General features: G+C 41.1%; 1 protein-coding gene across 1 annotated transcript in view; it reads right to left on the reverse strand.

Annotated features, from left to right (window-relative positions):
• The window catches only part of GPRIN3 (GPRIN family member 3), a 293,285-nt gene that overhangs the window by 4,698 nt on the left and 270,059 nt on the right, over window positions 1–18,528 (reverse strand). The window lies entirely within an intron of this gene.

The raw sequence follows: 18,528 nt of genomic DNA on the forward strand, positions 1-18,528 counted from the left end.
ACAATGGAATGGTTCACAAATAAACATATCCAGGTGTAAGAATGGCCAAGTCAAAGTCCAGACCTGAATCCAATCGAGAATCTGTGGAAAGAACTGAAAACTGCTGTTCACAAACGCTCTCCATCCAACCTCACTGAGCTCGAGCTGTTTTGCAAGGAGGAATGGGCAAAAATTTCAGTCTCTCGATGTGCAAAACTGATAGAGACATACCCCAAGCGACTTACAGCTGTAATCGCAGCAAAAGGTGGCGCTACAAAGTATTAACTTAAGGGGGCTGAATAATTTTGCACGCCCAATTTTTCAGTTTTTTATTTGTTAAAAAAGTTTGAAATGTCCAATAAATTTCGTTCTACTTCATGATTGGGTCCCACTTGTTGTTGATTCTTCACAAAAAATTACAGTTTTATATCTTTATGTTTGAAGCCTGAAATGTGGCAAAAGGTGGCAAAGTCCAAGGGGGTCGAATACTTTCGCAAGGCACTGTAATTCACTGTAAATTTGCACCGCATCCAGTGTGAACCAGGCCTTAGACAGGAAGTGCCAAGACCACATCTAAAGACCATTAGGCTACATTCACACCTGAGCGTAGCGTTTTCGCGCATTTTTTACCACGATTTTACCGCGATTTTTGCCGCGATTGTTACCGCGATTTTACCGCGATTTTTACCGCGATTTTTGTTCAGGCGTTTTTAGATTGAATAGAGACCAATGGAAAACGCCTGTAATCTGCCCAAAAAGAAGCTCATGTACTTTTTTGAGCGTTGGGCGTTTTGCTCACAGCGTCAAAACGCTCAGATGTGAACAGGGGCCATTGAAATGAATAGGATTTGTCTTGTTGGGCGTTTGGGAGCTGATCCTAGAGCAGAAAAACTCCCCAAAAACGCCCCAAAACGCCTACATGTGAACGGAGCCTAAGCTGCAGTACTATCAATATTTGTTTTTAGGTTTTGATACACTGTAAATTTAAAGTTGTTTGTTTAATAAAATAGTGACAGGTCCCTACCAACAGATCTGCTGTTTCTGGTCCCACTACAAAACTGGCTGTGAATTTGTTCACTTAGGTTTTTTAAGTTTATGTAATTATTTCTTTAAATGTATGAAATGTCATGCTCTCTAACAGTGGCTAGATATCAATGTAAAGAAATTCAAGAATACCTTCCATAGCCTTCAAGATTTTTCTGCTATATACTTTTTTAAAATACTGTTCAAGCAACATAGAACCCAAATTTTGTAAAGAAAAAAAGGGAATTATTATTTTTTTTTAATATTTTAACTTGGTGAGTATTAATTACTAAATTAAGTAAAAATGAAATGAAATGTGTTACTACATCATTATAATTTATAGCAGATTGCTCATTCAGCTGGGGCAGATCATTTAGAAGAGCTGTAAGATGAAGATTTAGAGAAAGTTCCAAGGATAAGATTCAAATAAGGCCAGAAGATTTGCCTGCAAAATATTTTTTGTTCTCTACTGTTACATATACTAATTTTGTTCTTGCAAAATGTAACTCTTATGACAGCCTTATATTTGTATTTTACAATCATTTTTTTCAGTTTTGTTTGGGTACCAGTATGGGATTCATCCCCTGAGTTCTATGAACAATACCCCATAATGACAACGTAAAAGAAATGTGTTTGAAATCTTTGAAAATGTATTAAAAATAAAAAACTAAAAAAGAAATCACATGTACATAAGTATTCACAGCCTTTGCCATGACACTCAAAATTAAGCTGAGGTGCATCTTGTTTCCACTGATCATCCTTGAGATGTTTCTACAACTTGTCATGATTTGAAAAGGCACACACCTGTCCATATAAGGTCCCACAGTTAACAGTGCATGTCAGGGCACAAACCAAGCCATAAAGCCCAAGGAAATATCTGTAGACCTCAGAGACAGGATTGTATGGAGGCACAGATCTGGGGAAGGGTACAGAAAAATTTCTGTAGCTTTGAAGGTCCCAGTGAGCACAGTGGCCTCCATCATCCATAAATTAAAGAAGTTTGGAACCACCAGGACTCTTCCAAGAGCCAGCAGCCCGGTCAAACTGAGCGATCAGGGGAGAAGGGCCTTAGTCACAGAGGTGACCAAGAACCTGACAGAGCTCCAGTGTTTCTCTATGGAGAGGGGAAAATCTTCCAGAAGAACCATATTTGCAGCACTCCACCAATCAGGTCTGTATGGTAGAGTGGCCAGATTGAAGCCACTCCTCAGTAAAAGGCACATGACATCCCACCTGGAGTTTGCCAAAAGGCACCTGTAGGATCATGAGAAACATTATTCTCTGGGCTAATGAAACAAAGATTAAACTCTATGGCTTAAATGGCATCCATCATGTCTGGAGGAAACCAGGCACCACTCGTCACCTGACCAATACGAGCGTGCGCAATTTTGAAGCATGACATGTTGGGTATCTATTTACTTGGTGTAACATTATCTTTCACACGTTAGAAAAAAATTAGGCAAACTTTACTGTTTTCTTTTTTTTTTTAATTCAAGTTAAAGTGTAATTTTTTCAAAAAAATTGCGTTTGTAAGACCGCTGCGCAAATACGGTGCGATAAAAAATATTGCAACGATCTCCATTTTATTCCCTAGGGTCTCTGATGAAAAAAAAGATATAATGTTTAGGGGTTCTAAGTAATTTTCTAGAAAAAATAAATGATTTTTAACTTGTAAACATCAAGTGTCAGAAATAGGCTAAGACCCGGTTCACACAACTCCGGCTTGTCATGCGACTTGGTCGACTGACAAGTAGCGCTTCATTCTATGCAATGGAACCGTTCTAATCAGAGCGACTTGAGTCGCTCCAACTTAGAAAAAGGTTCCTGCGCTACTTCTGGGCAAAGTCGGAGGGACTTGCATTGACTTCTATTATGAGAAGTCTTTTGCAAGCTGCGATTAAGTCGTGCTGCACAGGCGACTTAAAAGTCGGGGCGACTTTGAGTCGCCCTGGTGTGAACCGACTCTTAATGGTTAACAAAATAATATTCATTAGCAGTGTAGCAAATGTTTTGAATTAAGTTATAAAAGAAGTTAAAAGCTAACAAAAAATATAATTAGATTTCAGCAAAGCTGAAGAAAAGATGTCCAACCTCTTATGCCTTTGAAGAGACCACCTTAAGCAGCATTGCAGAAAGTCAATGAGAGAAAATAGAAATCAGCAGAGTTTATGAAAAGGCGTCCAAAATGATGGCATGGTTTAGAGAGGAGGGGTTATACGGGGGGGTTGGCATAATTTTTTTTTTTCTGTTTGCCAGTGTCCAAACCTCCTTTAGGCAGTAGTATAACTGTTTAGGAATATTCAATTTTTCTGTGTCCCTCAATGAACAATAAAAACAATAGTTGGTCTTCAGCAGAAAAAATGGTACAATTCTTATGGACTATCAAGCTGCCATTTCTAGCCCAAATTCCTTTTTTTCTTGGTTTCTGATGAGGTAGGGAACAGTTAGAACCTTTGTGTCCCTCCTGCTAGGAAGATTTCCCTTTGACTTCTTTCCCAGTAATAGAGTTGTCACAGTGGCAGAAAGTGAAGTAAATCTTCAGCGATAAAAATAAAAAGATAACAGGTTCTAAGAATTTTTTCTCCAACCCAGGGGCGTAACTACAGGGGTTGCAGGGGTTGAAATCGCTACCGGGCCCCATGCTCCAGGGGGCCCGGTAGCAAACCAGTGGGTGAACTTCCAGGATCGCAAAGGTCACACTTGCGACCGGACGCTGGCATTGCACCACTGTGGGGAGGCCCCAAGATTGCAGGAAGGGGGCCCACTGCAGAACCTGTGAAAGAATCCTGCTGCGGGACCGTAATAAAAGGCCATGCAACGAGTGTAAAGAGCCCCAGGATTAGTGGGAAGAGCCCTGGGCTTGAAGGTAAGGGCCCCGGCCAGGGGTCTGGGGGGCCCTTCATGGTTTCTTGCATCAGGGCCCTGAAGGTTCTAGTTACGCCTCTGCTCCAACCTACTAATTTTCATTTCCATTGGGCCACTTTTGAGATCTTTGTCAACATGCTTTGAAGAGCGAATGCAACCTACTTTTCATCAATTTGAGACACAGACACAGTTTGGGATCATTCAAAATTCATTGGCAGGTACATTAGACATGCTCTAGCTGCTTTTGCATTCCCATAGACTTGTATACAACATATACTTCATAATACTATGAAGTAAAAATGTAGGTTGCTAAGACTGTTAAGATATACGTATGTTTTGTACCATCTGGCTATAGAGTGTGCTGTTTGGTATAGGGATAAATAACTATGAGGTGGAAGGGGGGATGAGTATGCATTACAATAGAGATCCAGATGGTCATTATGTGGAATTAGGGATGCTTCTGATTAGGAACTTAGCCAATACTTGACTCAAATAGAAATCATCAACATTATTACAGTTTACCTCCTCTTTTGAGGTTTCAGTTATAATGTCCTTCTCACCCACTAAAATTCCACTGTGGCCTTTATCACACAGTATAACTTTTTGAACATTTTCCACGCAATGCTCAATTTTGGTATTTAACCACTTTACCACCGGAGGATTTTGCTGTCTTACGTCCAGGCCACTTTTTGCGATTCGGCGCTGTGCGACTTTAACTGACAATTGCGCGGCCGTGCGACGCCGTACCCAAACAAAATTTACGTCGTTTTTTTTTCCACAAACAGAGCTTTCTTTTGGTGGTATTTGATCACCTGTGCGATTTTTTACTTTTTGAGCTATAAACAAAAAAAGAGCGTTTATTTTGAAAAAATAACAATATTTTTTAAATTTTTTTATATGAAATTCCCCCCAAAAAAATGTAAAAATCAAATTTTTTTTAAATTTTTGGCCAATTTGTTTTCTGCCACCTATGTTTGGTAAAAAAAATCACAATAGGCGTATTTTGATTGGTTTGCGCAAAAGTTATTGCGTTTACTAACTAAGGGAAAGATTTCTGTCATTTTTGGTGTTTTTTTTTTCTTAACGCGTAATGGCGGCGATCTGCGATTTTTTGCGGGACTACGACATTGCGGCGGACAGATCGGACCCTTGACTTACATTTTTGACACTTTTGGGGGTACCAGTAACATTTCTACAGTAATCAGTGCTATATATATGCACTGTTACTGTAAAAATGACACTGGCAGGGACGGGGTTAATTTTATTGGAGAGGCAGGGGTTAATGTATGCCTGGTGCTTACTAACGTGTGGGGGGGAGGTGACTGACTGACACAGGGACAGATCGCATATGTTCAGCTATGCTGAACACTGCGATCTGTCACTCCCTGTCACTTAGGAGATCCGCCCGCTCTGTTTACACAAGCGGGCGGATCTCCAAACTAGATTCCCCGACGATCGGGGAAGAGCAGCGGCGATCGCCGCCGCTCCTCCCCTGGCTCGACTCCCGCTGTGACTGAACACAGCGGGAGCGAGCCTCCAGCGGCGCGCGCGGGCCGCCCACAAGGGGCGGAGTCCAGCGACGTAGGTCTACGTCGCTGGACGATAACGAGCCACATTGCTGCAGTAGCAGCAATGTGAGCAGGGTTTAAGTGGTTAAAAATAAAAAACAAACAAAATACCTCATAAATCACGGGACCAAGCACACCCAAATAAAAATGTTGAATCATTTTTAATAGAATCAGCAATAAAATGTCTCTTTTCAAATCAAAAAATGTCAATATAAATGTATGTATGTAAGTCTAATGCCCCGTACACACATGCAGATTATCTGAAGACTTTTGTCTGTAGACTTACCAAAACCATATAATATGAGGTCAAACCTAAACACTTTCAATTTGTATGCAATCCGGCAGGCCCTTGCACTACATAGAAAAGGTAAATCTGAAAACAAAAGTCTTCAGATAATCTGCACGTGTGTACGGGGCATTAAGCTGGATACACATTATCCAACTTTTGTTGGTAGATCTCCTTCAGATTTACCTTTTCTAAGTAGTGCAAGGGCCTGCCGGATTGCGTACAAATTGAAAGTGTTTAGGTTTGACCTCATATTATATGGTTTTGGTAAGTCTGAAGGAAAAAGTCTTCAGAAAATCTTATAGTGTGTATGGCCCAATAGTTAAATCCTAACGCCAGACATTTTTTTTTTCAATATTAGATAACTTGTAATAGATTTAGGACATGTTCTCTTTTTTCTATCCCTATTTCCTATCCCTGTAATAACTTTTTTCTCTATGATGGTATGCTAAAGCACCGTGTGTCACAAAATGCTGTTTTTTTTAGGTTTTCAACTTTTTTCATCCTTCATGGGATTTCACTGCTGCTGACCACCTGCACACTCTTCCTGTCTACATGGAATTTCTTCAGTGGTAGTTGCATGTCATTGCTAGGAGAGTCTTCATTATGGGGACAATTGTAGAACATGTCTGCACACTGTAAATCAGCATGGCACCCTACCCTCTGCTAGCTAAGTTAGCTGTACCATTATTTCTGGCATCCGTTATTGTCCATTTTGTTTCCAGGCTAATTGCTGCTATTTTTTTAAGCCCTCATGCACACAGATGTCTAGAGGCTGGGAAGTCCTCTAGTGTAAAATCCTTGGCACTTTCACCCAAGGAGCTGCAGGTGCTGCATAGAGCATCATAACAATGAATGGTTGTACGTGGCCGTATATGTACAAATACCAATTGCTGCTGCATTTAAGTTCACCCATGCATGTGTGTACAGCATACAGTATTTTCCCAAAGAAGAGTATGGGCGCGTAGGGCCATTCACTTATGTGGGTGGCTGTACGTGGTACTTGTGACTCCTCGGGTATGGAAAAGAGCCAGGGATTTTGTGCTAGATGTCTGTGTGCATTAGGCCTAAAGCTCAACTCCATCCAAAAATGTTTTTTTGGACGGACTTGGGAAAAGTAAACATTTCTGCCAATTGTTTATTGCTGTCCCTGTTGGGTAGATTTCTTCTCATTTCCTGTCCCTATAGGTTATCACTGGGACAAACATGGGGGGAAAGGGGAGCTTTTAGCACCCCTTTTCTTCATGGGATGGTGGTAGGAGAAGATTTAATAACGATTTAATTCAGGGTTCATTTTGACCTCATTTAGTTATCTTAGGGAAAGAGGCTATAGTTCTAAAGGAAAGGGTCAGGCTGAACTTTTTCTGGGAAGGTCAAATAGCATCTTTCCCGCTCAAAATTCCCGCTCTTTATTGAGTATCTAGGAAGATTAGGTAGTGTATCTGGGGAGATTAGGTAGTTGATCTCTTCCCTAAGGTCAGAATAGCTCCTTCCCGCTTTTTTATCCCGCCTAAAAGCTCACCGGTTTATCCCAAAACACTGTTCTGGGGTATTTAAAGGGGTGCTTCAACAGGCTCAGGTCAATCACCTCAGAAATCAGAACTGTGGTGTTCCCCTCCCTCCACTTGGTTTGCAGCTGCTAAATTATTATGTTGTGGTGTCAATTTTTGCTTGAGCATAGGAGGACCGAAGTGTTATGATGAGTTTCTTTGAATATTATTATTATATTGTTTTATATGGTTGGGAAAATTATTTGGAACAAATCTGGTGTTTATACAACCTGGTGTGTAATGTCTGGTGTGTTATTTACATTAATAATTATTTCTGATTAGTTTGTTATATTACAAATTCCGGCCTACCATCCCATACACAGAAAGTAAAAATAACTGAGGTTATAAAAGTTGTAACCCTGTTACATTTATAAATACTTATTTGTAATCCAAAATCTGCACCCTTAACCCTTAAATTATGTTAGTGCAGCATTGCCCCTGTTGGATGTCTGTGTATTGTTATGTAGTTGTCACCTCAAAGTTTGTCAGTTTATAAAGCCTCAAATGAGGCTGCCTGAGTTCAGAGTGTGACAACTGAATCATAAGAATCTTCCAGGATACCTCACTTCAGAACTAAAATGCATGGGTATCACCAGTGTTGGGCATTGGGAACATGTGTCTCAGGTGCCCTTCTTAGTTCCTCAGGTCAATGACACCCTAAGGAATCCCTGCACAGCCAAGAATTATTTTACCCACCCACCACTTTGCAGGGACTTCCACATAGCGTGCAAGTACCCTGCTCCCCATCAGACATAAGATCAGAGGGACAGTGCAGTTGAGGGACCTCCTAGGCTCCTCCTTGACTTTGACATATCATACAATAAAGCCAGGGAGCAGCTTCTCTCACTCCACATGGATTTTGGCTCACTGAGGTCTGGTGATTGTTTAGCAGGGGCAATTCTGGAGGGATGGAATTCTGTGTGCCAGGGGGTGTTTTCTGTGTTTGGGAGTAGAGATTTTGGTGCTGGGTATTGGAGATTTCTGTGCTGGACTGTAGAAATGTTGGTGTTGTGGGTAGGGTTTTTTTTATAGACTGGGATAGGGGATTTTCTTGGGGGGATGGGATGGAATGAGGAGGAGAATTTCTATTATTGGCATAAGCGGTTGCTGGGGATGTGGGTTTTTACGGATGAGGGTAAGTAGGGATTTTATTGGGGGATAGATGCTGACAGGGGGGAGGAGAGGAGGAGGGATTTGCTTAAGAGGGGGAAGATTTATGATGGGGATAGAATTATTTTGCTTGAGAGGTGAGGTGGGATAGGGATATACACACTCCTAACCCCTGTACTCTGTATATTTCATACTCCTGACCCCTGCATGGCACATTTCAATCTCATGACCACCTGGACTCTGTACACTTATATAATATATATAGCTATATGCTATATGCTAAATTATATATTATCCATATTTTTTGGGTAGAAAAGACTGTGGCATAATGTATGTGTAAGTAAACTTATGTTATATTTAACCATGCCTCTTTATGGCCTCCCTCTGTTATCACAATGTGACCACTCCAACTATTTAAATAATTTAAAAAGGATGTCTGTGTGTATATATATATATATATATATATATATATAGATATATATATATATATCTATATATATATATATATATATATATATATATATATATATATATATTTAATTTTCTCTGGAACAACATATTTCAAAAGGCACTGGTGAGTTGGCTCCCATGCAGCAAGGCTTTACTCAAAGGACACCCAACAGAAGCTCCAACCAAAAAAATACAGAAAGCAGCGCCAGACCAAAAAATTAATGAAAGAGTCTAAGATCATTTAAATTGTTGGTAAATAGGTCATAAAAATATAACCAATGCGTTTTGATGACAAAACTTCTTCCCCCTCCATCAAGACTACAAAAAACAAATCACAAAACATGATCATAAATCTGACTAAAATATATTTAATCTTTAATTTGCAGAGTTAACACAAAAGGGGTAAAATGAACCTCTTTACCAGTTTACCTAGTCAGTGAATAGCAACTTAGCAGCTCAAAAGGTAGGTAACACATACATTTTAGCAGATTCTTGATGCTGTTTTAGATCCCTAAGCTGTGGACAAGCCCAATGCACACCAGCAACCCTCTTAAACAAATACTTGGTTCCAGGTTTGTAACTACTGACCATGGGTTCCCCCATAATAAAATCTCGGTGGCACCAGGCAGTGTGCACTTTGGCAATACTGCCACTGACCTTAAAGTATAACTAAAGGCAAAAGATTTTTTCTTCGTTTTGGATAGAGTAGAGATAGTTTAGAACGCCTGTCATTTTTTATTGCTATCTGTGTTTCCAATCGAGAAATTCACCCTCTCTATTTGTCCTGTTTACCATTATCATTGAAAGTAAAAGTAAAAGAAAATCCCAAAATGTTCGGTTGTCCCCAGGAAAGTATTAGAGGATAAAAACTCCAATGGGGACACTAGTTCTGGTGACATGGGGGTCCCTAAGGAATTCCCTAAATTTGCAGAGATTTCCTCTCACTTCCTGTTTGGCTGTGGGACAGGAAGTGAAGGGAAATCTCCGCAATGGGACACAGCCAAAATAAATCAGACAGAGGTTATTATAACCTTCCCTTACTCTATCCAAAATGAAAAAAAAAATACATATAGTTCTACTTTAACATAAATTATGTCTAAATTAATGGGATTGGCAGCAAAACAGCTGTCAGCATAGTCAGTACATGAATATAGACCAGTGATATGGATAGTCATTGTCAGGTGAAAGCAGCAATGCAAGGAATTACATTTTAACATTGGTAGTAGCAATAACAAAATTCAAGATATTTTATATAATTACATAGTGTTCCAGCACAACAATTACACTAATACCCTAATAGACATTTCCTTAACAAAAATCTTTTCTGCAGAACTAGGAAGCTCAGCTGTCTTTTTAGGCTTTAGCTAGGAATATACTCTCAGAATTTTGTAACAGCCATGGAAAGACTGCATTAGGCATACAGGATTAAAAGAGAAGTTGGGCCAAAGCTCTTTTTGCCCTACTTCTCCTGTAGGTCACAGGTGTGCACTTTGTTCTGTACTGTTGTGACCCAGATTTAACCAACAACAGGCTACAGTCCACTGTCAGCTAATGTCACTCAGCTGGTCCAGACTTTGGAGGGATCCCAACTTTATTGTCTGGATCCATCCAGATGACTGACTGACAGATGGCTCAGTCTCTAAGTGCACCGCTGAGAGCCAGAGTCAGCCACTCCTGCTCCCCGTTGAGAGCCAGTGTCAGCCACTTCTGCACCCCGCTGAGAGCCAGTGTCAGCCACTCCTGCTCCCCGCTGAGAGCCAGTTTCAGCCACTCCTGCTCCCCACTGAGAGCCAGTTTCAGCCACTCCTGCACCCCGCTGAGAGCCAGTGTCAGCCACTCCTGCTCCCTGCTGAGAGCCAGTGTCAGCCACTACTGCACCCCGCTGAGAGCCAGTGTCAGCCACTCCTGCTCCCCACTGAGAGCCAGTGTCAGCCACTCCTGCACCCCGCTTAGAGCCAGTGTCAGCCACTCCTGCTCCCCGCTGAGAGCCAGTGTCAGCCACTCCTGCTCCCTGCTGAGAGGCAGTGTCAGCCACTCCTGCACCCGCTGAGAGCCAGTGTCAGCCTCTCCTGTTCCCCACTGAGAGCCAGTGTCAGCCACTCCTGCTCCCTACTGAGAGCCAGTGTCAGCCACTCCTGCACCCCGCTGAGAGCCAGTGTCAGCCACTCCTGCTCCCTGCTGAGAGCCAGTGTCAGCCACTCCTGCACCCCGCTGAGAGCCAGTGTCAGCCACTCCTGCTCCCCGCTGAGAGCCAGTGTCGGCCACTCCTGCTCCCTGCTGAGAGCCAGTGTCAGCCACTCCTGCTCCCTCTACAATCCTGTGCTCCAGTGAGCACTGGAGAGGAAGAGCAGAGTCAGTGACCGGCTTTCCACTCACTGAAGACATAGAACTGAGCAATCAGTGGTCTCTGATCACTCAGTTCTCTGTCTTAGAGGCAGCAGAGGATAGATGCAGCATTGGATCGATGCTGCATTCACCTAGGTGAGTAAGACGGTTTGTTTGTTTTTTTTTTTTTTTAAATCCCATACTTCTCTTTTAATTTCAGAATGGTTGGGTTGTAGTAGCTCTGAGGGCAATAAATCTACACTGCTAAGGCATCTAAATAAATTCCTCTAAATACAAATATAAAGAAGGAGATCTGTGACTAGCGATGATTCTGATGACTTTTAGACTGCAGACTGTGCCTTAACAACCTCCCTAATGGGGACACAGAGAGTAACAATAATCTGGCAGAGGTCCCAATCCATTAATTACCCACAACTTAAAAAAAAGTTTAGGCTATAAATACACTTTTAAAATACTCAAAGCTTTGGTGTATGAATATATATATATATATATATATATATATATATATACAGTATATATATATATAATATCCAATGCCACCGCACACAAATCAGGGATAAAAAAATGGGCCCGGGTGCACAGCAGAGACTTCAGAGCATATAAACCAAAAAAGAGAGCGGCAGTCACGGGTCTTAAAAGGTAAACGCACAATTACGGAAGACGAGCTTGTTCCTCGTCGAAACGTTGATTAAAACCGGCGTGCGTTTACCTTTTAAGACCCGTGAGTGCCACTTCCTTTTTTAGTATATATATATATATATATATATAAATATATATATATATATACATACAGTGTTGGGGGTAATGAGTACAAAGTAACTGATTACAGTAACTACATTACTTTTTTTGGTAACGAAGTAATGTAACTAGTTACATTACTAATATTGGTAACTACACTACTTTACTAGGCTATAGGAGGTAACTACACTACTTTACTAGGCTATAGGAGGTAACTACACTACTTTACTAGGCTATAGGAGGTAACTTCACTACTTTACTAGGCTATAGGAGGTAACTACACTACTTTACTAGGCTATAGGAGGTAACTACACTACTTTACTAGGCTATAGGAGGTAACTACACTACTTTACTAGGCTATAGGAGGTAACTACACTACTTTACTAGGCTATAGGAACGCGCTTTCCTGCGTTACCCAATCCGTGCAATACAATCGTTATTTCGAAGAATAGAGAGGGATGAAATTTATGACTTTTTGTTGCACTTTATGTTTTATTCTGTTTTTTCAGGTTTTGTTTCCCAAAGCCTGTGTTTATACAATAAATTCTATGCAGAAAGAGTGTCATGTATCTTCTTCTACACGGTCAATTAAGAAAGAGGATAGTAAAGTAATAAGTAGTGAAGTTACTTTTCAAATGCAGTAACTAGTAAAGTAATCTCATTACAATTTACAGAAGTAACTAGTAACTAGTTAAATTTTTTGAGTAACTACCCCAACACTGTATATATATATATATATATATATATATATATATACTGTATATATTTTAATAAACTATAAAACGAAATGTCTATAAAGGTGATATATCTGTAATGAAGGTGGAGATATAACAAGAGTGAAGGTGAATTCACACATAGTGCAATGACAGGGGCTTTTACTGAATTGTAAAATGCCTGTCACCACAAGGACACACATAAGACAATTGTTTTCTGTGTGTCCCATTCACACTGCAACGTCGCCCGGAGCTGCGCTGCAGCATGCTGTGATAAAATGCAGAATGCTGCATTTAACCACTTGCCGACTGCCAGCCGGAGTAAAACTGTGGCAGACTGGCTCAGCTGCGTGAAACAATGTAGTACTACGTTGGTCGCGCACGTGGTGTTGGGGGGCGAGCGCGCACACTAGGCAGCGGGGATGCCGATGCACGGGGCCAGCGGTAAATGCCGCCGGGCACCCGTGATTGCTCCCCGCTGAGAGAGAAGGATGGTCAGCTGTTGTAAACATAGCCGACCGTTCTTCTCTCTGAAATTATCACAGAGCACCTGTGATCCTTCTATATAGGATCTCAGGTCTCTATGGTCATTTAACAAGCCCCCCCCCCCCCACAGTTAGAAAACTCTCCCCGAGGCTTACACTTAACCCTTTGATCACCCCTAGGTTAACCCCACTGTGTTAACCCCTTCCCTGTCAGTGTCATTATTACAGTAACAGTGCATATTTTTAGCACTGATTACTGTAGTAATGTCACTGGTCCCCCCAAAAGTGTCAAAAAATGTAAACTAGGGGTTTGATCTGTCCGCCGCAATGTCGCAGTCCCGCTGAAAATCGCAGATCACTGCCATTACTAGTAAAAAAAAAAAAAAAAAAGACAAATCTTTCCTCTAGTTTGTAGACGCGATAACTTTTGGCGCAAACCAAACAAAATACGCTTATTGAGATTTTTTTTTACCAAAAATATGTAGCAGAATACAAATTGACCTAAAAGGATGAAAAAATTAGATTTTTTTTGGGGAATGTTATATAGCAGAATGTGAAAAATATTGTTTTTTTTTTTTTTTCAGAATTGTCCCTTTTTTTGTTTATAGTGCAAAAAATAAAAACCGCAGAGGTGATCAAATACCACCAAAAGAAAGCTCTATTTGTGGGGAAAAAAGAACATCAATTTTATTTCGGTACAGTGTTGCCCAACCGCGCCATTTTCCGTTAAAGTAACGCAGTGCCGAATGGCAAAGAATGGAGGTTAAGGGGATTAATCCTTCTGGTCCAGAACTGGTTAATTGCAGCGCACCTTACAGAACCTCATGGCACTGTAGAGCGCCATGAATTAAGTGTACTTTTGTAAAATTCAGATAAGGTTTTTTTAAAAAAAAACAATATTCACGCACCACACTGCCTGCTACCGTAGTTGGGAAAGGACAGCTCCTGGAGAAGTAAAGTGCTCCAGCAGCTGTCCATTCTAGTGTGAATTCACCCTATAATAACCACTTCATAGTTGCCATAGGCCCATAGCAGATAGTCAAACCCAAGAGGTCAGGTACAGGATTGCCATTACCCAAATCCCATTTAGTGTGTCAGTATTTACAGAAAACTAATGTAACTGGTTTGCATGGCTTTACCCTTGAAACCCTCAAATGTCAACTTCTATATACTCATTAGACAGTACAAAAATACTGCGATAACTTTTCCAGTGGTAGGCTGCTTGTTTTAACAAGATAGTTTAAGAAATCTAAATTCTGCATTTGTCAATTCTGACATTTCAAACAAAGCCAAAATCCATTAAGAATGGTTGAGCTTTAACATGCACACATCATATGCCTAAGCTGAGCATATTCACTAGAAAATGTCACATTACTTCAAGTGCACAGAATCATTTGCATGGCTTAATCTAAAAATACCATGGTCTATGATCCTGTTTATTCTAATACAACATCAACTGAGCTGTGCTGCTTTATTGTAAAGTTGAAAGTCTCATCACGTTGGGATTTAAAGAGTACAGTTCAACAGTGCTGGAATGATTGAGATGTGCTACCTGAATACCAATGTGCCCAGCCCCCACTCTCTGCTTATGATGAGCATAAACACTCAGCAGAATGGTCAATGAAGGTGAATTCACCCTGTGTGCGTCTACCATCATGAAATACTATTTTTAGCAAAACAAAACTGGGGAAAGTGCCCATTTGTAGTGTTCCATTGGATTCATTATATTATACAACGATGAAAAAGCCATGGAAAAATAAAACAACCATATAATATACATTATATTACCAAAAGTATTGGGATGCCTGCCTTTACAAACAAACTTTAATGGCATCAAAGTCTTAGTCCGTTCAATTTTGAGTTGGTCCACCCTTTGTGGCTATAATAGTGTCAACTCTTCTGGGAAGACTGTCCATAAGGTTTAGGAGTGTGGCTATGGTGATGTTTGACCATTCTTCCAGAAGCCCATTTGTGAAGGCAGCCACTGATTTTGAACGAGAAGGTTTGGCTCGCAATTCAACCCAAAGGTGTTCTATCAGGTTGAGATCAGGACTCTGTGCAGGCCAGTAAAGTGCCTCCACCCCAAACTCGCTCATTCATGTCTTGCTTTGTGGACTGGTGCACAGTCATGTTGGAACAGGAAGGGGCCATCCCAGAACTGTCCCCACATTAGGAGCATGTAATTGTCCAAAATGTCTTGGCATGCTGACGCCTTAAGAGTTCCTTTCACTGAAACTAAGGGGCCAAGCCCAACCCCTGAAAAACAACCCCACACCATAATCCCCCCTCCACCAAAAGATTTGGACCAGTGCACAAAGCAAGGTCCTTAAAGACATGAATGAGCATCCTCCAGGGTTTTTCATTTAGGTAGAGCATGGGAAGGGGCTGGGACCAAAGTTTGTTGAGGAAAAACGTGGATGGGACAACTTACCACCCTCCCTCCCCTAGGGTGGTGATTTTCGTCTTTTGCGGTTGTTCTTGGTCTTTTTTCTGTATTCACAGGTCACGGAACTGGGGCATTCATGTCATAGCGGCTGGCGAGGCACGAGGTCCTTGGATGCGTAATGATTTCGGGCAAAATGTACATTTGGAGGGACCCGTCTTAGGTACGGCTCCCGCTATTCTGGCTGGTGGTACCTGCTATGTGGTATGTGGTTTGTCTCCGAGTCGGTTGAATACTTTCTGATGTTAATATGGTAATATGTTTACTATGCTATTTATATTTGGTCAATAAAAGGCTGCTATGGCCATTAACCTCCAGTCGGTGTTATGTCTGGTCCATTTTAGGAGTTTCAGGAGGTGGAGTCAGTACAGGAATAACTACTTGCCGGCAGCAAGGTAACTTGGAATATGTAGTCTTTAAAATTTGAAAGTAAACAGCAGAGGAGAAGCTGCAAACCATGCAGTAAATCCAGGAGTTGTGGAAAGAGATGACCAGCAGACAGGCAGCACTCACAAAATGGAAGGAGATTTTTCAAGTAAGCTTACATTGGATTGTCAAATATAACTATTGTTTGCATCACTACTACAATGCTGATATTATAAAATAAAGTATATTCCATGAGTATAGCAGGACGTGCTGATTTGGTCATTATGTGGGAGATCACTAAACAGAAAATAATGTATACTTAATATATATTTAAAGCGGAGCTCCACCCAAACACTGCTTGTTTGACCCCCTCCACTGCCACATTTGCCACTTTTTTGGGGGGGGGGGGGGAGCAGGTACCTGGTTTTGACAGGTGCTCGCTCCTACCTTCCCCCTCCTTCCCCACAGTCTTCTGGGACAGAAAACTACGGGACCATTCACAAGGAGCATGTGCAGTGGGAAATAGGCTGTAAAGATACAAGGCTTCACTTCCTGTTTCCCTTACTACAGATGCCGGTGCCTACACCCAAAGCCGATTGAAGCATCGGCTTAGGTGAGGACATCATGGAATCCCTGCACAGGTAAATGACCCTATATTAAAAGCCAGCAGCTACAGTATTTTTTCTGAAGGAGCCTGGAGCTTCTCTTTAAGGAGTGTTCTATAGCCATGGCATTCTCCTAGCAAAACCATCAGACTCCTTGTATGTTTATGGAGCTTTAACATTTTGTTAGCTGGGTTCTAAAGCTGAGAAGTAGAATTTAAATTTTTGGAGGGGAGGGGGCACCTCAATTTCTACGGTTGTAGAGATTATGAGAGAACCAGCTAAATACATGTTAATTGATGTCGCCATTGTCTCATTTTGCAGACTGTTCGTTTCATCAGTTCAGTCACGTTTTTTCAAAGAAAAAAACAGATGAAGTTTACATCAGTTTATCATAAGTTTGTCATTAGTTTGTCATCAGTTTTTAGATACCTTTTTTTTACATTCTCCAGGTAGAGTCCTTAACGCCTTGATTTCTGGAGCCATTTGTTCATGCAAAAACGGACCGTTTGTCCTATTACATCCATTTTTGTCCAATCCGTTTTTAGGTAAACTAAATAGGGCTTTGATCCGTAATGATCATTTACATTCATTTTTTCCATAGAGTTGCATTGGTGTCAGTTTTTCATCCATCAACAGATGGATGAAAAACAGACAATCAGTCCACACATGTAAAGGGGACCTTAGAGTTTGAAGCCCTGCTCTTGGAATCTCTTTGCTATTGACAAAATGTGTGGTAATCTTATCATTCTGTCAATTTGCAAATGAGTAAAGGATATCTGCAGTTCCTCTTTCCATCTGTGTATGCAGTACATATCCTACTGATGGGGTATTTGGGAGTTTATACAGGTGAGACAGCAGATGGGTTATGGAGGAATCATCTTGATACTGATCCTCAAAGAAAGTTAGAGCCATAGAAAGCATGTCCCTATTGGAGATGGCCCTAAGAAAATGCCTAAGTTGATAAGCCATCCACATGTTCATTGGCAGAGTGGTCAATACTTGCATTTCCCTTTGTGTTAGACAACTGGTTGTAACTTGAAAATGAGGGCTGTATTTGCCATTGGGAATAAGGTGTTTGAGGTATTTATTCTCTGTTCCCACAAAAAAATTTGGTTCACCAAGTATTGGAGTCATCAGGGAAGGATGTGGGGAAAGTTTGGGCAAGGAGAATGGATTCCTATGGTTGGCTGAGTAATGAGAAGAAAGCCACAGGTGTCATAAAAAAGCCAGCGGTATGTAGTCTTGCTCCAACTGGAACCACCGGTGGTTGCTCCAGCTTACCACTCAAGGCAGGTGGAGTGCTCTGTTTTCTCATTTTTAAATTTTTGATTGACACAATTTTCCCCCCTTTTTTATTGGCTACTTGGGAAAGGGACATTCATGATACTGTTGATATGTGAGACAGCTTTGATTCCAATGCATTTTGCATGTAATTTGGATGCAGCTGCATCTCTCTCTAGAAAGCTCAGAAGCACAACACAGATTTCTACAAAATGCACTGGAATCACATTGTCTTTGAACAGTTATGCATTTTGCATGGAGTTTCCATTCAACTTTATGGAGCGTAAAATCTGACCGCATTACTCCAAGGACGCACAGGACCCATTTTGAAACGGCATCTTGTTGCATATATGTGAACTGCCTCCATAGAAAATCATGTTATTTCAGTTTTCCTGCGGTTCCATGTGTTCTGAAATGCATCCCAAATCCCATCAATGTAAAACCAGGGTTTAACACTTTTTCAGCTTTTATTGATGTCTGTGTCCCTGCTGAGGGGATTCACCCTCTAAATTTGTCCTGATGCTCACTGATGGGAAAATAAACATTTTAGAGTAATACCAGGCAAGGAGGAGGAATCTTCCAATGGAGACACATGTTCCTGTAACTATCTAAGAGTGGTTTCTATTTGTTTTCTGTTGTGTCTGGAGAGAAAGGAAAGGGAACTCTCCCCCAGCAATACAGACATAAAACTGAGAGGTGTTCTAATTAAAGTCCCAATCT

This window comes from Pelophylax lessonae (genome assembly GCF_965119305.1).
Source record: "Pelophylax lessonae genome assembly, chromosome: 1".
Taxonomy (NCBI): domain Eukaryota; kingdom Metazoa; phylum Chordata; class Amphibia; order Anura; family Ranidae; genus Pelophylax; species Pelophylax lessonae.